The sequence below is a fragment of the Silene latifolia genome, chromosome 5 (genome assembly GCF_048544455.1).
Source record: "Silene latifolia isolate original U9 population chromosome 5, ASM4854445v1, whole genome shotgun sequence".
NCBI classification, from domain to species: domain Eukaryota; kingdom Viridiplantae; phylum Streptophyta; class Magnoliopsida; order Caryophyllales; family Caryophyllaceae; genus Silene; species Silene latifolia.
In genome coordinates this window covers 13,367,225-13,391,673 of record NC_133530.1, presented here as the reverse complement: position 1 = coordinate 13,391,673, position 24,449 = coordinate 13,367,225, and positions in this window count along the sequence as shown.

The following is a 24,449-nucleotide window of genomic DNA, read 5'->3' as shown; positions in this document are numbered from 1 at the left end:
CAAGGGGTAGCGCCCGCTACTCCAAATCCAGAAAAACTCCCGAGGATGATGACGATTTGCAACCCCTAATACAGTTGACGGTTAAACAAGTATAACAAATAAAAGGGCCACTTTTTTTTTATCACTTGTGTATTTGTGTTGTGGTGGTAAAGATGTGGTCCATCATCTGATGTGCCCGTGTTCGAATCCCCACTTGAATCAATTTTTACATATAAGTTTTTTCCCCCTTATTTAGCACTCTCTACCTTTTAACTTTCTTTTGTTTTGCTTTTTCGTTTTTTAACATTTTATTTCGAAAGTAATATTTTATGAAAGTGTTTTTATGATTTAATAATCTAGTTTTATGTAATAATATATTTTATTTTGTAATAAACTTACACAGTCAAAACTTGGTAATTTCGATCGCAGAAATTAAATGTAAATGAGAAGAAAGTAGAAAGAATAAAGATGGAGGGAGTATTGTTCTCCATTGGAAAAGAAAATTGTGCTTTAACTAGCTATTATATACATTCTTTATCAAATTATACAATACCCAATTATGGAATATAATTTTTTGTTCAATATTTTTGTTAGATACGCTTAATAAGTCATACAAGCCTTTTGCATAAGTTAACTATAACCTGAGGCGAAATCTCGACAACGAAGATATAAATAATCACAAACAAACAACATTTGTTCGAAAATCTATGTTCTTATGTTTTGGTTCTTTTAATAGAAAAATATATATATTAAAAAAAATCTGCTACCCCATATTTTTAATCCTGGCTTCGCCCCTGACCGTCTTATAGTATAATTTGTGGTAAAATCATCTCTCACAAGCGTGTTAAGTGACAGCATAACAAGTGGATTTTTGCAAAACAAATTATATCAATGAATGAAGTGTTGGGCATTTCGGAATCATATGCCATATGAGTGGATTTACTATTTGGTCCAAAGGGATTGAATCTACCATGCATTACTACGTGTGTGGATATGTTTTGAGCGCAGATTGGTTGTCAATGGCCACATAGGGAATAAATTCTACACCAAAATGATAAAAATTCTTGATTAATACGAACAAAAGAAAGTAAATACGAACACAAGACGCATCTTTAAATAAGCTACGTTATACATTTTATAAAATTAAATAACATAAAATAAGAATAACTTACAAAAAGAAACCACGGAGTTCAACTATTTTGCTAGTAGTACACACTAGCTATTATCTTTGTGGGTGAAAATAAGGGTATACCTTTTATGGAAATCGGTTGTTCTATTTGATAACCGTCGACAAACATGAATGTTTTTATACCTTCACGACAACTAGGAAGGTCCTGAAAAAGGTTCACGTCAAATATATGACGTCCCGTTTGATGGTAGACTTAACGTCTTAGAGTAGTATATTATCTTTGCATATGTTGTGTGTTTTTTTATATATCAGTTCATCGCATACACAACATGACTTATATAACCTTACTTAGAGGGGTTACCAAATTACACTGACCACTTAAGCACCCGTTAACTCACAATTAAGATGAATGTCAATCTAATCCACTTTAGCCCATTATTAGTCCTATACATTATCGGACAATCCATCTGTGTGAATCAATTTCGTGTCGCTGGTTGATTTAGGTTGTGTTTCGATTGGTACAAAGAAGATTTCGGTTTGCTCAACCAAATTTTGAGTTTTACTAGGTAGATGGTCCGGATTATTGGATATCCTAAAACCATACAACCTTTTGCTTGCTATAGTCCAAGTCACTAAGACACCAACAGAATTCAAATTTAATGTTAGGAATGCCGTCAACTAGATCAAGTTTCTTAAGGGTGTTAAGTGTCTTAGCATTTACATGACCAAGTCGTTTGTGCCAAAGCCAAGGGTCGTTCTTTTGAACACTCATGCATGATAGTGATTGACCCGACAATGCATACAAGTTAGTCATATAGACGTCTTTAACACGTTTACCTTCAAGTATGAGTTCTCTAGTTTTACCATTGATGATTCTACATTCACTAGCAAGAAATTCAACAATATTACCTCGATCACAAAGTTGTGAAATGCTCAAGAGATTGTGTTTCAAACCTTTGACAAGCAACACTTTGTCCACGCATAATGACTTTGACTTACCAACCTTTCCAATACCAATGATTTCACCTTTCTTGTTGTCGCCAAAAGTCACCATGCCACCATCGTAGGCTTCTAGCGAGAGGAATTGGTTTTCATCTCCCGTCATGTGACGAGAGCATCCACTTTGTCTAAGTACCAATTCTTTCTGCCCCTCACTAATGCCTATAAGAAATCAAACATTTAGTTTAGGAACCCAAACAAGTTTGGGCTCCTTCTTGACAACGACCTTTTTGACTTCTTCTTTCTTTATCCACACTTGTTTAACATTCTTAGTGTTTCTTTCTAAGTCACGGACTCTTTTGTCACAACCATTAAACTCATGACCTGTTTTGCCACAATAGTTACAAATGATGTACTCGGAAGACCAAAGATACTTTCTTCTTCTAAGTCGGTTTGACTTGGATCCTGGTTTCGAGTGCAACAGTGTGTGCTACTGTTGCATTTGAAACCAAGTCCAGCATTCTTTGCAAATTTTTCATACTCTTGTGATTGTTTCAAGATAAACTCCAAAACATTCTGACTTCCTTCCCATTTTAAGTAAAACATCTTAGCCTCATCTAGCTCTTTAGTTAATGTTTCGATTTTAGCAAGATGATTAAGATTCAATTTACCTAAATTGTCAAACGCTTGTTTTGCAAGTCTTGCTTCATCACTAAGTAACATCCCAATTTGTTCCAATTGTTTATTATCTCTTTGACATAATTTGAGGTCAGCTAGAAGAGTATCACGTTCCTTAGTTAAAGAGGACACTAATTCCGTGAGAGTATCTATTTCTTTTCTCGAATCAGATGCCACAGTAGAAACCTCTGTGGCATGAGTCTGTTCAGCCTTTTTTAACATCTCATTTTGAGCAAGAAGGTCATCATTTAGTTTTTGAGCTCGTTCTAAGGCACTTTTGACATGACTAGACTCATCATTTAACATTTCAGCAATCTTAACAAGATCATCTTTTTCGTTGTGACAAGTAGCTAAGTCAATCAAAAGTTGGTCACGTTCTTGTGTTAGTGATGACACATTTCCTTTAGAACTGGATGCAACAGTACAAGGATCTGTTGCATTGGTTTCATCAACTTTGTTGGCTAAAAACAAGTTTTGTTTTCGAAGTTTTTTGATTTCTTTTTCAAGACCCAACATGGAACTAGGTTGATCATTCTCATTTAGACTTTCTTTAAGGACTACATTTTCCTCAGCTATGTCCTCAATTTCGATTTGCATAGCTTCCAACTTATTAGTTTGGACACGACACTTATCTATGAATTGATCTAGGAGGAGACAAACTTTGTCTTTAGAGAAAGATCGAACCTTTTTCTTGAGCTTAATTACCTCATGGTCTGAATCAGAGTCCGAATCCACGGAGTGAGCCATAAGACATTTGATGTCTTCTTTCTTTGATGATTTGGAAGCATTTTTTGAGGAACTAGACGAGATGCTAAGTTTGGCGTCTAATTCATCCTCAAGGACATCGTCCTCTTCGAATCGACATGCCCCAAATAGCGGTCATTACCTTGTTTTTGTAATCACGTTTTGCAAAGTCACGTTTTTCCTTAGATTTGATATCGTTCCACTTTGGGCATTCTTTGATTTGGTGACCTTTATCACCACATTTAAAGCAACCAACAGTGGAGTTAGATCTTCTCTTAGGAAAACGGCGTTTACTAGAGTTGTTGCTATACCTTTGAGAGTTTCGACCATTGATCATGCCAACAATGTTTTTAGTGAACATTGCAAACTCATCATCTTCATCCTCCTCATCACTTGAGAGAGCATTAAGAGCGAGTCCTTTCCCTTTAGAGCTTTCACTAGAACGCTTCATGAGAGTTAACTCATGAGCCATAAGTGAGCCCATAAGTTCATCAAGGGTGAGCAATGAAAGGTCCTTAGCTTCCTCAATAGCCGTAACCTTCGGTTGCCACTTTTCAGTTAGGCTACGAAGGATTTTACGGACTAAATCCTCGGATTGAAAACTCCTACCTAAACTCTTAAGGTCATTGACAATACTAGAAAAACGTGAAGACAAACTATTAATTGACTCATCTCGGTCCATATTGAACATCTCATATTGTTGCATGAGAAGATCAATACGATATTTTTTGACTTGTGACGTTCCCTCATAGGCAAGGTTTAGGGTGTCCCAAATCTCTTTGGCCGAAGCACATCCAGATATACGATTAATCTCTTGGTCACCGATCCCATATTGAAGAATGGACATGGCCTTAGAGTTTTTCTCGATTTTCTTATAGTCGGCCTCAACATACTTATCCTCACTTTTCAAGGAGCTAGTGCCATCAGCATTAGTCACTTCGATTTTGAGGGGACCCTTTTGAATGATTAACCAACATTCATAGTCCGCACTTTTGACATAGTGCTCCATGCGATGTTTCCACCAGGCATAGTTTTCTCCCTTGAAAATGGGATACTTAGTGTGTTTTGAATCGTCCATAACTATAGGATCAACTCTTTGGATTTAACCAATATCAAGAGCACAAGGCTCTGATACCAATTGAAGAGTTAAGAACGATTAAACACCTAAGAGGGGGAGGGGGTGAATTAGGTGTACCTTTTTAAAATTTTATTCTTGACTTAGTTAATTAACTACTTTAAGCTAAGAATAAAGAAGTACAAGACTTGAGAAACTTAATTGAATGTAAGTTCACAAGAAGGTACAGCAGTTCTATGTCACGGTATAGGTGACGTGACACGAACTTGATTAGGTACATGCGAGAAATAGCAAAGTGGAAGAACGTAAAAGTAAATGAACAAACAAACGACATTTTAAAAATTGGTTCAGCCTCTACTCCGAGGCCTACGTCCAACCGTTATTTTATTGCTTGTTTAGAAATTTACTCAAACTTACTAAACCCCTTACAATGAAAATAACTCGCCAACCTACTCCGGTTGCACTCAAACTTAAAGCTACTCCGCTTCAAGAGTTTATGGGTTCTATCTCAAGGTGTTACAGAATCTTGAATCTCAAGAGTTCACTTTAATGAACATGGAGATTACAATGAAGATCTAACACGAGAATCATGGAACAAACTCATCATGTCACAAGATCAAATGAATCGATACTTGGAGGTTTTTACAGCTTTTTCGAAAACAATTTTGAAGACTTAAAACCAGAAAAACGTTTTGCAAATACTTGAAGAACAAAGCTTTTAATGCACAAATGATTTGCAAGGTTTTTACAATAAATGCTTTGGAAGTCTTGAGAAATAAATGTGACTAAGACACTCTATTTATAGTGGATTTAGTCTTAGGTAAGTACACTTTGAAAAATTAAATCCAATATAAAAATGATAGCTTTGAGTGATGGTAAGTGTTAGACTTGTAGGCTTGGGGCTTAAGAAATCAGAAAACTTAAGCTTCTACACTCAACATGTGACAATTTACCAAAATGGCAAAAAGCCTTTCTTACTTTAGAAGTTTGACAAGTCTTCTTTGCCATTTTTGGTAAAAGGTGTTTGCACAAATCTAGAGGCTTAGTCAAGTGGGCTTGTGACTCCAAAATTTCAGATTGTTTTCAAGTTTCTGAAAATTCAAATGTTTAAGGTTTAAAGTTTGCAAAGTTTTGACACTTAAAAACATTTGGACGAAAAACTCCTCCGTATGATAGTACCAGAAACCACGGTACAGCGTACCGTTGCATGGTTTTGCCATTACTTGACTTAAATGAGAATGTTACACTTACTCTTACATATATCTGTGGGTTAATATCCGTATAATACCCTTTAAATTTAGGACTATAACGTAAATTTAACATGCGAATATCGTCATAAAACATAAATACAATAGAGAAACGATAAAGATAGAAATCAACCTCGGGTCCTTTGATGCACGGCGTAAAGAACAGAAATCAAACGAGATTCCCTCCTAATTGTTGCACCCAAGACTTGTCCGAGATATGCCCTTGTGCTAGATAGTGTTCTCTGATTGCCTTGCAATATTGAGAGAACTTGTTGTGAGGTTTTCGAGATGTGAGATCTAGGTTTCGAGAGAAACCGTCTCCAAAACCCTAGTTTTACGTAAAATGAATTGTCTAGGTCACAAAAGGAGAGGAGCTCTCCTTTTGTGTGTTTCGGCCAAAACCGAGAGCCCTCATGGGGAAGTGGGCTTCCACTTCCTCTTACTTTTAGCTCGAGGTCCATTTAGCAAATGCTAAAATGTATATGACGGGTTTGTATTATAAACTGTCATCGGTTATCGGTTATTAATACATCGACTAATAACACGGATTAGTTGAAGTATTAATACATGTCCGACAAAGACAATATTGTATAATTAATATTCAATATACATTAATTAAATATAAATCGCTTATATTTAATTTTACTGAATTAATCAGTTAATTCGCCTTAGCCCATGATATTTAATCCGTATTAAATATAATATCTCAACATCACATTTTGACTAATTACCAGTCAAATAACTCGGACTAATCGGTTAGTCAAATTTGGCATCTACATGATTTGTATTTTCATACGGTCACATCTCTCGAACGTATCCTATAGGTGTGACTTTTAGGGACCAGTTGATCACCGCCATCCGTATGACAATAACGTCAAACTTATCTAGCAAGCCAACCGTTATTGATAAACGTGGATCAACCGATAATAATACCAAAAGTATGCCCTTTGATCCTTTTAGAGGTTTATAAGTCCTTGCACTAACTGATAAGGACACCAACCCCAACAAGCTCCCACTTGTCCGTACAAGTGTATGTGCAATGACGTTATCCGCACTAACCGGAGGACACAAGCTCCAACAAACTCCCACTTGTCCGTACAAGTGTATGTGCGATAACCGATTCTCATATTCATTTAAAAATTTCTCCCACTCAATGTAAAACAATTTGCGGATCGGATCCACAAAGGTCGTATTTTACAATCGATCTGTATCAAGAGTGGTTTCCCCGACTAGAGAGTAACTTAACCGATAAAACGAATCCGTATCCGAGCATGGCCATGCATTTCGATTCTGACTCCTCGAGTGGCCCCGAGAAATATCGAGTACCTGATAAAGGCTGAATATTTCCTTCAACTCGACTCCTGCCGATCTAAGCACAACATGAAATGACCCGGAAAAAAATCTACTTGGCCCCCTGTTACGGATGACCGTGAGAAAGAAACCAAAGTCACCCAAAATCTGCCGTAGTCTCAAGAGACAGTCGATAGTCAAAAGAATCGACTCTTAGGATCACCATGGAGGTCCTATCCACGACCGGGCACGGAATGTTATAAAACATTTAGGACTCCACGTCGATGTCACAATTGTGTCCTACGAAATATCCGTATAGATCGCCTCTGTGATTGGTCAGTCAACCAGTTGACTTATGGCTCGTTGAACCCACCATCAACCAACGTCACAAAATAATTGCCAGAGTTATCAGCTCATGTGGGCAATTAAGGACTGAAACATATAATGTTCGTTCAGTTCACTTTGTGGTGTTCAAAATTTGTCGTACAAATCCACATGAAAAACAAAATATATATATAAAATATCAAAACGATGATGTCGTATAGAGTACAAGAGAGAATGAATCTGATCCATAAAAGAGTACTACAACTTAGGAACACGTTTAATTCCCATGGAATTAACATGCCCTTCATGCTTATCTTGTCGTAATGCTTTAGTGAGAGGATCTGCTATGTTATCATCTGTAGCAATCTTTTCTATCACTACTTCCTTTTGCTCCACGTAATCCCGGATTAGATGAGCTTTCCGTTGTACATGTCTAGACTTGTTGCTAGACTTTGGCTCCTTAGCTTGGAAGATGGCACCACTATTGTCGCAATAGATGGTGATCGGGTCATTCGAACTAGGCACTACAGAGAGCCCATGTAAGAATTGACGCATCCATATCGCTTCCTTTGTAGCTTCAGACGCGGCATAGTACTCGGACTCAGTCGTAGAATCTGCTGTAACAGTTTGTTTCGAACTCTTCCAACTGACTGCAGCGCCATTAAGAGTAAAAACGAATCCAGACTGAGATTTCGAGTCATCTCGATCCGTTTGGAAGCTAGCATCTGCGTAACCGGTTGCGCATAGCTTTTGATCGCCTCCATAAGTCAATGCCCAATCTTTAGTCCTCCGTAGGTACTTAAGAATGTTCTTGACAGCCAGCCAATGTGGTTCACCTGGATGCTGTTGGAATCGACTTGTCATACTCAATGCATATGCCACGTCCGGACGTGTGCATATCATGGCATACATGATTGATCCTATAGCCGAAGCATAAGGAATCCGTGTCATGCGCTCTTTCTCTTCCGGTGTCTCGGTGCCTGAGATCGGCTCAAATGCACCCCTGGAGCCATAGGAAGGAACCCCTTCTTGGAGTTAGTCATACTTTGAATCTCTCTAGGACTTTGTCTATGTAAGACTCTGATCGAGAGATAGCATCCGTCGTGATCTATCTCGATAGATACGGATGCCTAGAATTCTTTGTGCCTCTCCCAGATCTTTCATCTGGAAATGGTTTTTCAACCATACTTTCACCGAAGTTAAGAGAGGTATGTCATTCCCAATCAGGAGTATGTCATCGACATACAATATTAGGAAGACAATCTTGCTCCCACTCGACTTGATATATAGACATGGTTCCTCGACCGATCGAGTAAATCCATTTTCTTTTATCACTTGGTCGAAGCGATGATTCCAACTCCGAGATGCTTGCTTAAGTCCATAAATGGAACGCTTAAGTTTGCATACTTTCTTAGGATGTACTGGATCGATGAAACCTTCGGGTTGTACCATGTACAACTCTTCCTCCAAAAAGCCGTTTAAGAAGGCGGTTTTCACGTCCATTTGCCAAATTTCATAGTCATGAAAAGCGGCGATCGCTAAGATAATCCGAATGGAACGCAAAGATGACTACGGGTGCAAAAATCTCATCGTAGTGCAAACCTGGCACTTGGGTGAAACCTTTAGCAACTAGTCGTGCTTTGTAGATATCTTGTTGACCTTCCACCGAATGCTTTATCTTGTAAAGCCATTTGCATTGAAGGGGACGAACCTTAGAAGGTAAGTCAACAAGATCCCACACGTTGTTCTCATACATGGAGTCCATCTCGGATTGCATGGCCTCAAGCCATAGCTTTGAGTCAGAACTAGTCATGGCACCTTTATAGGTTGTGGGTTCACTACTCGTTAGAAGTAGAACGTCATCTATGTCATGTTCCTCGACCATACCAATGTATCTCGTCCCAGGAGGAATAGAGACTCTTCCCGACCTCCTAGGTTCCTCGGAATATTCACATGGCAGGGATTGAAGGAACAGGTTCCTCCAATGGTTGCTCGGTGCTTGGTTCTGGAATCTCCGACAGGTCGAAGGTTCTATCACTCTTTGCATTCTCGAGAAATTCCTTCTCTAAGAATGTCGCACTAGCCGCAACAAAACGCGTTGTTCGGTTGGCGAATAGAAGTAATGACCAAGTGTTCCTTTAGGATAACCTATAAAGTATGTCTTGACCGATCGCGGGCCGAGCTTATCCTCGTGTCTCCACTTGACATAAGCCTCGCAGCCCCAAACCCGTATAAAGGACAAGTTAGGGACCGTTCCCTTCCATAGTTCATATGGAGTCTTGTCAACAGCTTTAGACGGACTTCGGTTAAGTATTAGAGCGGCTGACAAAAGAGCATAACCCCATAATGAATCAGGTAAAACCGTGTGACTCATCATGGATCGAACCATATCAAGTAGTGTTCGATTTCTCCGTTCGGACACACCATTCAATTGAGGTGTTCCAGGTGGAGTTAACTGTAGGGCAATCCCACAGTCCTTTAGGTGTTGATCAAACTCGTGAGAAAGATACTCGCCACCACGATCCGAACGCAGTGTTTTAATCTTTCTACCTAATAGGTTACTACCCTATTCTGGTATTCCTTGAATTTCTCAAAGGATTCACTTTTGTGCTTCATTAAGTAGACATAGCCATATCTACTTAAATCATCAGTGAAAGTGATGAAATACCTATAGCCTTCTCGTGCGGTGATTGACATAGGACCACATACATCCGTGTGTATGAGCCCTAATAGGTCGGCAGCCGCGCATTCCAACACCTTTGAAGGAAATCCGAGTCATCTTACCGATGAGACATGATTCACACGTGCCAAATGATTGAAAATCAAAGGCCGAGATAGCTCCATGTTTGATGAGCTGTTTTACGCGTTTCTCATTAATGTGTCCCATACGGCGGTGCCATAGATACGTTTGATCTTTGTCACCAACCTTTAACTTTTTATTCATTACGTGTAATATTTCCGTGGTCGATCTAAAACATAAATTCCGTTCATGGAGACTCGCCTTGTAGAATCATATCGTGTAATGAGAAAATGCAAGTATTATTTTCTATTACAAATGAAAAACCAAGTTTATCAAGTGCAGAAACTGAAATAATGTTTTTCGAAAGACTGGGTACATAATAGCAATCATATAATGATAACTCAAATCCGCTAGGAAGCTGGATCACATATGTTCCCCTCGAGACGGCAGCCACTCTTGCTCCATTCCCGACACGCATGTCAACCTCACCCTTTACGAGAGGCTTGAGATTTCGGAGGCCCCGCACATGATTACACGATGAGAACCACAACCGGATATCAAGTACCCAAGTTCCGTAACTTGCGTGGTTAATCTCAATCATATGAATAAAAGTAGAAGGAGAAGACATACCAACGGGTTTAACGCGACTGCTTTTATGTCCTCATGGTAAACAGGACATGTACGCCCTCAATGCCCAGTCTTGTGGCAATGATGGCATTCCATGTTTTCGGTCTTGCTCTTTGTCGCGCCTGATGAGTTACTTGCCTCACCAGGCCCACTCTTACCTGATCCCGACTTCTTAAACTTCGGTTTGCCTACTGCTAGGCCTGGCTGAACTTTGCCCTTACCCTTGCCCTTGTTTGACACAACGAGAACATCCTGTTTCATGCTCCCACTGAACTTCATGTCCTTCTCGGTCTGTACGAGGAGGGAGTGCAATTCATGGGGAGTTTTCTTCAAATCATTCATATAGTAATTCGCTCTAAATTGCGAATAACCATCGTGGAGTGAGTGAAGTATGCGGTCAATAACAATGTTCTCGCTGATCTTACAATCAAAGGTCTCCAGCTTCTCGACATTCTCAATCATGCTGAGAATGTGTGGGCTAACCGGTTGGCCCTTCTGGAGTCTCGCATCAAAGAAGCGAGTGGTATGCTCATAGGTCACGATTCTCGGTGCTTTCGAGAATTCCTTGGTGAGCGTGGTGAAAATCTTGTTCGCACCATGGGCTATGAAGCGTTTCTGCAAATTTGATTCCATTGCAAAAATGAGTACGTTTTTAATCGCACCCGCTTCCATGCGAGAAATCATTAAACTTGGTGATTTCAGGCTCTCTAGCCGTGGGACCTGGGTTTTGCGGGAGGGGCTCCAATAGATATTTGAGCTTCCCATCGCGGCGGCGCATTCCGTAATGCCGCCTCCCGGTCTCCGGTTGGATCCATCATTCTTCATCGAGTAGACGATTCATCCGATTCATGAAGATCCGGCCGGACTCACGGTCCAATGTGGCACTTGGCATTGGGTTATCGTAGAACCAGCCATTTGTTATTAAGCGATTTAAAATTTCGTGATCTACACTCAAAAAGAAAGAAAAACAAAACGAAATAAGCAACTCATCGAGGTGATTTAAGTCTATTTTAAAATTCATTTTAAACATGTAGACTCTCGCACTTGCATAATTGATCTCCCTCAAGAATGATACAAGTGATCCCAAGACTCAATTTCTGTAAATTGATAAGCCAACTGTTTAGCTAATTCTTCGTAAGAACTCTTGGTCGATAGATTTCCGTAAATCCTATCTATAGTCCACCATGATCACGGGATCGTACGAGTGACCATAGTGTTGAGATAAAATAGGTCAATCGGTTCCAACTTACCCGACGTAGAAGGGGTCATATTATGCCTACCGACGAAGAAGGGACTCATTGGAGTTTGACCTATAAAGACCGTTCTCAATTTTTGTTTGTACGAGGAAGATCCCATCAACTAAATTATAATTCATATTAAGTGAACGAATAACTAGCGTCTGCGTGAATGAATTAATTTGGGTGATGGCTTAAAAACGTGTGACATACGAATGTCAAAGAAAACTAACTCGTGACCTCTATATGTGTCAGTTTTCATGCAATTATTAGGTGGTTTGGTTTTTGGGCGGAAAATGATGCATACTATCGTTACGAAAAAAAATAAAAGAATGCAATACGTAAATAAATTCCTAGTGTGGCCTATCCTAATAAAAAGAACAAAATACAACTTTGGAATCCACCGTTGGACCCAAGAAGCTTGTCTTGTTGTTCCATCTTGATCCATGTAGCGGGAGTGAGCATCTGGTCTCCGTCTTTGGTCTTCTCAAAAATTACAATTAAAATTACAAAATATAAACCTAATTACATTCTAATTAAAAACTGTAATTACAAGTGAAAAATCCAAAACGGAGATACGAGATCTCAAAATACAACCAAGACCGTGTTCCATCATTACGGTAACACGTTCTACTAAGGCCACACTAAGTTACAACTGATTGCAAAATAAATAAATACGTAATAAAAGGCATTCAAGGCATTCATAATTAACGAAACTAAATGCATCAACTAAAAACAAATTCATTCGTGACATAATTCCGTAATTATGTTAAATTTATCCAAACCACCTTTTAATGATTAAAATTCATGTGATAAAACCGCTTCTATCAATTTAATTTTAATCAAATACATCATTACTTTAAATATGCTTTAAAATAACTTAATGGTACGTGGTGAACCGTTTCACAATCATAGCGAGTGTACAATATCCGTATAAAGTACATTTTGTAGCCAAAAGAAAATTTAAAACAAAAAGAATAAATTTTCGAAGCTATCAAAACAGAAATCCCTCGATCCAGGGACACAAGTGCTCGATCGAGGAATAAAAGGGCTCGATCGACTGGATTGCAAGTCGATCGAGAGGGTTGCCAAACAGAAAGTGCTCGATCGACTAAACTGGTGGTCGATCGAGTACCTTTATCGACAAATCTGCTCGATCGAGTACGAGGACATCTCGATCGAAGCGGAGAGGGGGTTTCGAAAGGGTCGATCGAGTAAAAGCGGGGACTCGATCGAACAAAAACAAGGCAGAAAAAGCACTCGATCGAGTAGAAACATGCTCGATCGAGGTCAAAAATTCTGGAAATTGCAAAACCCTCGTGAAAAACAGTTTTGTCGAGACAAAATCAAATGCAATTTTGATCAAAACGCATCAAAACAAATTTAACAATTGACAAAACATGACATATTGTTATAATCTCCGTATAAAACAACAATATGCATAAATCAAAACGAAAACAAGATGAAATTACCGTGTAATACATGACACGGTTTCAAAAATTTCTGCCGTGTATACTAGGCACGGTTTTCGAGACAAAAGCAAAATCGTTTCAAGATTGTTTTATGAAAAACACATAGAAAAATTTACGTGGCCTCGCTCTGATACCACTTGTGGGTTAATATCCGTATAATACCCTTTAAATTTAGGACTATAACGTAAATTTAACATGCGAATATCGTCATAAAACATAAATACAATAGAGAAACGATAAAGATAGAAATCAACCTCGGGTCCTTTGATGCACGGCGTAAAGAACAGAAATCAAACGAGATTCCCTCCTAATTGTTGCACCCAAGACTTGTCCGAGATATGCCCTTGTGCTAGATAGTATTCTCTGATTGCCTTGCAATATTGAGAGAACTTGTTGTGAGGTTTTCGAGATGTGAGATCTAGGTTTCAGAGAGAAACTGTCTCCAAAACCCTAGTTTTCTGTAAAATGAATTGTCTAGGTCACAAAAGGAGAGGAGCTCTCCTTTTGTGTGTTTCGGCCAAAACCGAGAGCCCTCATGGGAAGTGGGCTTCCACTTCCTCTTACTTTTAGCTCGAGGTCCAGTTCGCCAAATGCTAAAATGTATATGACGGGTTTGTATTATAAACTGTCATCGGTTATCGGTTATTAATACATCGACTAATAACACGGATTAGTTGAAGTATTAATACATGTCCGACAAAGACAATATTGTATAATTAATATTCAATATACATTAATTAAATATAAATCGCTTATATTTAATTTTACGAATTAACTGGTTAATTCGCCTTAGCCCATGATATTTAATCCGTATTAAATATAATATCTCAACATCACATTTTGACTAATTACTAGTCAAATAACTCGGACTAACTGGTTAGTCAAATTTGGCATCTACATGACTGTATTTTCATACGGTCACATCTCTCGAACGTATCCTATAGGTGTGACTTTTAGGGACCAGTTGATCACCGCCATCTGTATGACAATAACGTCAAACTTATCTAGCAAGCCAACCGTTATTGATAAACGTGGATCAACTGATAATAATACCAAAAGTATGCCCTTTGATCCTTTTAGAGGTTTATAAGTCCTTGCACTAACTGTTAAGGACACCAACCCCAACAATATCGACTAAGGCTTTGGAAAGTATCATTGTCTTGACTTCCTTGAATGACTTGATCATCTTGAATCATTGTTGAAAGTCCATTTGATTGCTTCATTCACTAATTATATCAACTAAGAGCAAACAATCAAATAACAAGGGGACTTGGCATCATCAATCTAATGTGTTCTAACAAATTCCCCCTTTGATGATGACAAGTCCAAACATGTGTGATATTCCCCCTTAGCCCATGGTTAGTCGGTCTTTGGTTAATTTCAACATAAACATAATTAATAAACATGATCAAGGTATTCGAAAGGTGCAACATGCTTGGCCAAAGTAAAACAGCTAATCATGGAAGCTAAGACATAATTAAGGTGGACGTTAGCCTAAGAGTTAAAAGATCACACATGGCATAATTAAACTACTTCCCCCTCTTGACATCGTCAAAGGAGGAGAAAACATGTTCAAAAAGCAAGCAACACGATTAAAACACACGCAAATAGTTCAAGCAAGAGAAAAACAAACAACCGAAGGTGCAAGAGAGTGTCTTAAAACAAAACAAAGAGCCAAAGTTCAAGAGGAGAAACGGGTTAAAGAGGCATGAGTTTAGGAGGCATTCTGAAGACGTTCAAGGAGATCTTCATTCATGGTGCGAAGATCACCAACTTCATCCCTCAACTTGCCCTGTTCTTTGACCAACCGGTTCACAATCCCAAGAAGCTCATCCAACTTTGCAAGGACCACACCCATTTCAACGGTAGAACCCACTGTAGAACCCGATTGATTCTTCCTTTCCAATTTGCCATTCTTAATTTCCAAGTTCATCCGAGAAAGAAGACCCGGTGTCATCTCATCACTTAATTTCTCAATTGCAGGGCTTCCCTTCAACACTAACCCTTCCCTCATAAAAATTATCGAGAGCCACATACCATAAGGAACTACGGCATTTTTGTCAAAGTTGCCGCTTTGGAACTCAGTGGACATCTCAAGTATTCGGTGAAACATAAGGCGAGGAAGGTTAATGGGTTTGTGCTTAACAATGTGATGAATTAGGAGCATGTCAAGAAGAGAACATCTCCCACGGCTATTGTTGGAAGGGACAAGGTTACGAAAAACCAGGTTAAAGATGAACCGGATGGGTGCGGTTAATTCAAAGGCATATATGTTGGTAGGGCCATCATCATCATGAGGTCGAAGAACCATCATGACTTGGGTAGAGGTAACCTCATCAATTTCACCCCAATCTCGTTTGGGGAAGGAGGTAAGCCCGACATCACAAATATCCAAGTGGGCAGCAAGTTGGGCGATGGTTAGGACAAAGGGTTTCTGATTGATAAAAGCTGAGAGAGTTCCGGATTCAACATCTACCTTGACTGTTGCATAGAATTGAATGATTTCGGACAAATACATGGGGCTATATTTGTCCAACAGATTCACCCAACCCTGTGCATACATGGCCTCTTTGAAATATTTAAAAGCAGGAGAGGTTCATACCACGATTTCTTATAACGACGACCACTGTGGAAGCAACAAAGCAGCATACCGTGGCATATCTTGAAGATCTCCTCCGGGAGATCAAGAGAATTGAGATGGTTGAGGGTATCATTCTTGAATGATTCGGCAAAAGGAGCAATAACAAGGTCCATGCATGTGTTGAGAGGTACCTTCTCCTCAATGATCTCATCCTCATTTATGCTCGGTAAATCCCGTTGATAACGAGCCCTTTTGGGTGCTTTAGATTTTGACCCGGATCCCCTTTTTCTTTGGGTAACCTTGGGTTTTGGAGGGGATGCCTCCGGGGTCACATCCTCGTCCTCATCACCGAATATTTCAAGCATCTTCCTCTTGGACCGGGTTCGTGATGCGGGTTTTGAAAATAACGGGTCAAACACATCATCAAACACCACTGTGGCATCATCACGATCTTCCACATCAACCACTTCAAAATCGATTTTCTCAGTATTTGAACCGATTTCCTTTTCAACAGTGGAGGCCTCCGTTGCATCAATCTCACTCCTCTTATCCTTCTCTAAAGTGTCACTCACCAAATCCTTTAGAAGCACATCATCATCATTCTTTTCAATTAGAACATCACTATCCTCCTTCCTTTCCTTTCCATCTGAATCCCTCTCATTTTTCTTATCTAATTTTTCTTCACTTTCTTTTGATTGCTCTTCATCTTTCTCTGATTTTTCCTCACTTTTTGATTTTTCTGATTTTTCATCACTTTCTTTTTCTTTGTTTCCCTCTGATTTTTCCTTACTTTCTTTTCCCTCTTTTGATTTTTCTCCTTCAAGTTCCCCCTCGTTCATCTCACTTGAGTGATCTCCCTTTTCACTTGTTTCGATAACACCACTTGATTTTTGACTATCTTCATTCTTTTTGGTTCCCTTAGAACCGGATTCTTCTTCATCGGTTTCAATGTCCACTTCAGCATCAAGTTGTAGAGAAATAGGAGGATTCCTACTTCGACCTCCTCTGCCACGACCACCGCCCTTTTTGGCGGTTGTCTTTTTTCGTGCAACTGTGATTGGTTTGGCGATGGCGAGGTGATTTCATCTAGTTTTGCAGCGGTTTTGGGAGCCATCTTTTTCTTGGCAATGTATTTTGGATTAAAGGAATTTCTGAGTTGAAGTAATTCTTTGGAAAGTTTTGGAGGCATTTTGAAGAGAGTGGAAGAGGAAATGGCTTTGACGGTTTTGGGAATCCGAAAAAGTGAGAGTTGGTTGTTTATTTAGTGGGTAATAGGGTGTGTTTAGTGGAAACATGGAAGTAAATGAGGGGATGGTGTAGTTATTCTAGGTGAGGGACGGTTGAGTGTTGATAATGTGAGGCTAGGGTGTAGGCTTTTAAGTGATGGGACATAAAGTGATTTTTGGAAGCTCAATGCAAAAACAACTCAAGTGCACTCATTCGGCTGTCAATTTCATTTGTTCGACATTTGCATGTATTCTACCATGTTAACTAACATTTAATTTCATGTAAATCCTCCTTCTAATCAATCATTGGAAAACGTAATTTAATTTAGCGGTATGTCACCTAATAAACCAATTTCCGACCGAAGTCTTTCGAATTGTTCTCTTTCTAACGGTTTTGTAAGAATGTCCGCAATTTGATTTTCCGTTTTACAAAAGCTTAGACAAATATGACCTTTCTCAACTTGATCACGTAGAAAATGATGTCGTATGTCGATGTGTTTAGTTCGTGAGTGTTGTATAGGATTCTTTGATATATTAATTGCACTAGTATTGTCACAAAAAATAGGGGTAGTTTCGAAAGTAAGGCCATAATCATGCAATTGTTGACGTACCCAAAGAATTTGTGCACAACATAGAGCGGCACTCACATATTCGCTTTCGGCCGTGGACAATGCAACGGTGTTTTGCTTCTTCGAAGCCCATGAAATGAGACACGGTCCTAGGAAAGTAGCAATGCCCGAAGTGCTTTTCCTATCCAATGTGTCACCGGCATAGTCCGCATCCGAAAAACCTACAAGATCAAGTTCGTAGTGAGTTGGGTACCAAAGATATAGCCCTTGTGTTCCAATCAAATACCTAAAAATCCGTTTGACGGCTTTGAAATGAGATTCTTTAGGATTTGCTTGGAAACGGGCACAAGCACACACACTAAATTGTATGTCGGGTCGACTAGCGGTTAAGTAAAGTAAGGAACCGATCATACCTCGATATACCTTTTCACTAATGCTCTTACCGTTTTCGTCTTTGTCAAGCTTAACTTTAGACACCATTGGTGTAGGCATAGGATTAGAATTAGTCAACCCAAACTTACTTAGCATTTCTTTTAAGTACTTTTGTTGATGAATCATCGTTCCATTTTCACATTGTTTGATTTGAAGACCAAGAAAGAATCCAAGTTCTCCCATCATACTCATTTCAAATTCCGAAGTCATCAAATCAGAAAAGTACTTATAAAGAACATTGTTAGTTGCACCAAAAATAATGTCATCGACATATACTTGCACAAGCAACAGTTCATCTCCTTGTGACTTGATAAACAGCGTTTTATCCACGGACCCACGTATGAAACCATTTTCCAATAGAAACTTTGAAAGCCTATCATACCAAGCCCTAGGAGCCTGTTTTAAACCATAGAGTGCTTTATCTAGTTTAAAAACGTGGTTGGGAAACTCGTTGTTTATAAAGCCCGGAGGTTGTTCAACAAACACTTCTTCATCAAGGTATCCATTTAAAAATGCGGTTTTGACATCCATTTGAAAAAGCTTTATACCTTGAAAAGACGCAAAAGCTACAAGCATTCGTATGGCTTCAAGCCTAGCTACCGGTGCAAAGGTTTCATCGTAATCAATTCCTTCTTGTTGGTTAAAACCTTGCACCACTAGTCTAGCTTTATTCCTTACGATTTCTCCAACATCATCTAGCTTATTGCGAAAAGACCCACCGTGTACCAATTACAAGATCGTTGGGAGGGCCTAGGGACAAGATGCCATACCTTGTTCCTTTCAAATTGCTCCAATTCCTCTTGCATTGCAATCATCCAAATTCATCGATCAAGGCTCTTTGTGACATGGTCTGGTTCGATTTTTGAGATGAAGGCATTGTGTGCACAGAAATTTTGAAGCGATGATCTGGTTTTTATTCCAGAGGTTAGGTCACTGGTTAAGTTTGATAGGGGATGTGAGCTTTGGTGTTTCCATTTCTTGGGGATAAGTGAGTTAGAAGATTCGGTTTGTTCGCCTGCAACAGTAGAGGGGACTGTTGCATGAGGAATGTTTGAAGGAGGTGATTGTGGTTCGTTTATGATTAGATTGGGCTGTTCTTCACCATCCTTGTTCTCCCTGGATGAGGTAGCATCATCTTGTGTAGGAGGACGATTAGTTCCCCCAATTTTGCACATCCTCCTCATGCAACAAAGGCTCCAATCGTTGCTCGGCTTCTTCTATCACTTGATCCATTTCATGCCGTATCATACCAATCTCAAAATCATCATCATATTCATCATCCTCATCATCAACCTATGTGTTTGACACAAAAAGACTAGATTCGTCAAATATTACATGAACGCTTTCTTCCATTTTCATAGTCCTTTTGTTATAGACTTTATATGCTTTACTATGATCGGAATAACCAACAAAAACTCCTTCATCACTACGAGCATCAAATTTGCCAAGGTTGTCTTTTCCATTATTGTGCACAAAACATTTACTACCAAAGCATTTTAAATGTGAAAGATTAGGTTTTCTTCCTCGTAGTAGTTCATAAGGAGTTTTCTCAATGATTTTTCTAATCATGACACGGTTGTAAATATAACAAGATGTGTTTACGGCTTCGGCCCAAAAATTCTTAGGAACCTTAGAGCTAATGAGCATGGTCCTAGCCATATTTTCAAGAGTTCGATTCATTCGTTCCACAACCCCATTTTGTTGTGGAGTTCTTACGGCCGAAAAAGTTATGACTAACACCGTACTCATTACAATAAGACTCAAATGACGAGTTCTCAAATTCGGTTCCATGGTCGGATCTTAATGAGACAAGTTTATATCCAAATTTGTTTTGAACCTTTTTGACCCAAATTAAGAACTCATCAAATGTTTGATCCTTAGAACTTAAGAAGAGAAGCCAAACAAATCTTGTGAAGTCATCTACAATGACACAAATAAAACGACTTCCACCTCTACTCACAACACGCATGGGACCACATAAATCAATATGAATGAGTTCAAGAGGTAAGGAGGTGCTAACAACCTTTTTGGATTTAAAAGAGCACTTAACTTGTTTTCCTTTAACACAATCATCGCAAAGCGATTTAAATTCAAATTTAATGTTAGGAATGCCGTCAACTAGATCAAGTTTCTTAAGGGTGTTAAGTGTCTTAGCATTTACATGACCAAGTCGTTTGTGCCAAAGCCAAGGGTCGTTCTTTTGAACACTCATGCATGATAGTGATTGACCCGACAATGCATACAAGTTAGTCATATAGACGTCTTTAACACGTTTACCTTCAAGTATGAGTTCTCTAGTTTTACCATTGATGATTCTACATTCACTAGCAAGAAATTCAACAATATTACCTCGATCACAAAGTTGTGAAATGCTCAAGAGATTGTGTTTCAAACCTTTGACAAGCAACACTTTGTCCACGCATAATGACTTTGACTTACCAACCTTTCCAATACCAATGATTTCACCTTTCTTGTTGTCGCCAAAAGTCACCATGCCACCATCGTAGGCTTCTAGCGAGAGGAATTGGTTTTCATCTCCCGTCATGTGACGAGAGCATCCACTGTCTAAGTACCAATTGCTGCTGCCCCTCACTAATGCCTATAAGAAATCAAACATTTAGTTTAGGAACCCAAACAAGTTTGGGCTCCTTCTTGACAACGACCTTTTTGACTTCTTCTTTCTTTATCCACACTTGTTTAACATTCTTAGTGTTTCTTTCTAAGTCACGGACTCTTTTGTCACAACCATTAAACTCATGACCTGTTTTGCCACAATAGTTACAAATGATGTACTCGGGAAGACCAAAGATACTTTCTTCTTCGAAGTCGGTTTGACTTGGATCCTGGTTTCGAGTGCAACAAAGTGTGCTACGTTGCATTTGAAACCAAGTCCAAAGATTCTTTGCAAATTTTTCATACTCTTGTGATTGTTTCAAGATAAACTCCAAAACATTCTGACTTCCTTCCCATTTTAAGTAAAACATCTTAGCCTCATCTAGCTCTTTAGTTAATGTTTCGATTTTAGCAAGATGATTAAGATTCAATTTACCTAAATTGTCAAACGCTTGTTTTGCAAGTCTTGCTTCATCACTAAGTAACATCCCAATTTGTTCCAATTGTTTATTATCTCTTTGACATAATTTGAGGTCAGCTAGAAGAGTATCACGTTCCTTAGTTAAAGAGGACACTAATTCCGTGAGAGTATCTATTTCTTTTCTCGAATCAGATGCCACAGTAGAAACCTCTGTGGCATGAGTCCTGTTCACCTTTTTAACATCTCATTTTGAGCAAGAAGGTCATCATTTAGTTTTTGAGCTCGTTCTAAGGCACTTTTGACATGACTAGACTCATCATTTAACATTTCAGCAATCTTAACAAGATCATCTTTTTCGTTGTGACAAGTAGCTAAGTCAATCAAAAGTTGGTCACGTTCTTGTGTTAGTGATGACACATTTCCTTTAGAACTGGATGCAACAGTACAAGGATCTGTTGCACTGGTTTCATCAACTTTGTTGGCTAAAAACAAGTTTTGTTTTCGAAGTTTTTTGATTTCTTTTTCAAGACCCAACATGGAACTAGGTTGATCATTCTCATTTAGACTTTCTTTAAGGACTACATTTTCCTCAGCTATGTCCTCAATTTCGATTTGCATAGCTTCCAACTTATTAGTTTGGACACGACACTTATCTATGAATTGATCTAGGAGGAGACAAACTTTGTCTTTAGAGAAAGATCGAACCTTTTTCTTGAGCTTAATTACCTCATGGTCCAATCGAGTCCGAATCCACGGAGTGAGCCATAAGACACTTGATGTCTTCTTTCTTTGATGATTTGGAAGCATTTTTTGAGGAACTAGACGAGATGCTAAGTTTGGCGTCTAATTCATCCTCAAGGACATCGTCCTCTTCAGAATCAGACATGCCCCAAATAGCGGTCATTACCTTGTTTTTGTAATCACGTTTTGCAAAGTCACGTTTTTCCTTAGATTTGATATCGTTCCACTTTGGGCATTCTTTGATTTGGTGACCTTTATCACCACATTTAAAGCAACCAACAGTGGAGTTAGATCTTCTCTTAGGAAAACGGCGTTTACTAGAGTTGTTGCTATACCTTTGAGAGTTTCGACCATTGATCATGCCAACAATGTTTTTAGTGAACATTGCAAACTCATCATCTTCATCCTCCTCATCACTTGAGAGAGCATTAAGAGCGAGTCCTTTCCCTTTAGAGCTTTCACTAGAACGCTTCATGAGAGTTAACTCATGAGCCATAAGTGAGCCCATAAGTTCATCAAGGGTGAGCAATGAAAGGTCCTTAGCTTCCTCAATAGCCGTAACCTTCGGTTGCCACTTTTCAGTTAGGCTACGAAGGATTTTACGGACTAAATCCTCGGATTGAAAACTCCTACCTAAACTCTTAAGGTCATTGACAATACTAGAAAAACGTGAAGACAAACTATTAATTGACTCATCTCGGTCCATATTGAACATCTCATATTGTTGCATGAGAAGATCAATACGATATTTTTTGACTTGTGACGTTCCCTCATAGGCAAGGTTTAGGGTGTCCCAAATCTCTTTGGCCAAAGCACATCCAGATATACGATTAATCTCTTGGTCACCGATCCCATATTGAAGAATGGACATGGCCTTAGAGTTTTTCTCGATTTTCTTATAGTCGGCCTCAACATACTTATCCTCACTTTTCAAGGAGCTAGTGCCATCAGCATTAGTCACTTCGATTTTGAGGGGACCCTTTTGAATGATTAACCAACATTCATAGTCCGCACTTTTGACATAGTGCTCCATGCGATGTTTCCACCAGGCATAGTTTTCTCCCTTGAAAATGGGATACTTAGTGTGTTTTGAATCGTCCATAACTATAGGATCAACTCTTTGGATTTAACCAATATCAAGAGCACAAGGCTCTGATACCAATTGAAGAGTTAAGAACGATTAAACACCTAAGAGGGGGAGGGGGTGAATTAGGTGTACCTTTTTAAAATTTTATTCTTGACTTAGTTAATTAACTACTTTAAGCTAAGAATAAAGAAGTACAAGACTTGAGAAACTTAATTGAATGTAAGTTCACAAGAAGGTACAACAGTTCTATGTCACGGTATAGGTGACTGTGACACAGAACTTGATTAGGTACATGCGAGAAATAGCAAAGTGGAAGAACGTAAAAGTAAATGAACAAACAAACGACATTTTAAAAATTGGTTCAGCCTCTACTCCGAGGCCTACGTCCAACCGTTATTTTATTGCTTGTTTAGAAATTTACTCAAACTTACTAAACCCCTTACAATGAAAATAACTCGCCAACCTACTCCGGTTGCACTCAAACTTAAAGCTACTCCGCTTCAAGAGTTTATGGGTTCTATCTCAAGGTGTTACAGAATCTTGAATCTCAAGAGTTCACTTTAATGAACATGGAGATTACAATGAAGATCTAACACGAGAATCATGGAACAAACTCATCATGTCACAGTACAGCGAACTGATACTTGGAGGTTTTTACAGCTTTTTCGAAAACAATTTTGAAGACTTAAAACCAGAAAAACGTTTTGCAAATACTTGAAGAACAAAGCTTTTAATGCACAAATGATTTGCAAGGTTTTTACAATAAATGCTTTGGAAGTCTTGAGAAATAAATGTGACTAAGACACTCTATTTATAGTGGATTTAGTCTTAGGTAAGTACACTTTGAAAAATTAAATCCAATATAAAAATGATAGCTTTGAGTGATGGTAAGTGTTAGACTTGTAGGCTTGGGGCTTAAGAAATCAGAAAACTTAAGCTTCTACACTCAACATGTGACAATTTACCAAAATGGCAAAAAGCCTTTCTTACTTTAGAAGTTTGACAAGTCTTCTTTGCCATTTTTGGTAAAAGGTGTTTGCACAAATCTAGAGGCTTAGTCAAGTGGGCTTGTGACTCCAAAATTTCAGATTGTTTTCAAGTTTCTGAAAATTCAAATGTTTAAGGTTTAAAGTTTGCAAAGTTTTGACACTTAAAAACATTTGGACGAAAAACTCCTCCGTATGATAGTACCAGAAACCACGGTACAGCGTACCGTTGCATGGTTTTGCCATTACTTGACTTAAATGAGAATGTTACACTTACTCTTACATATATCGACTAAGGCTTTGGAAAGTATCAT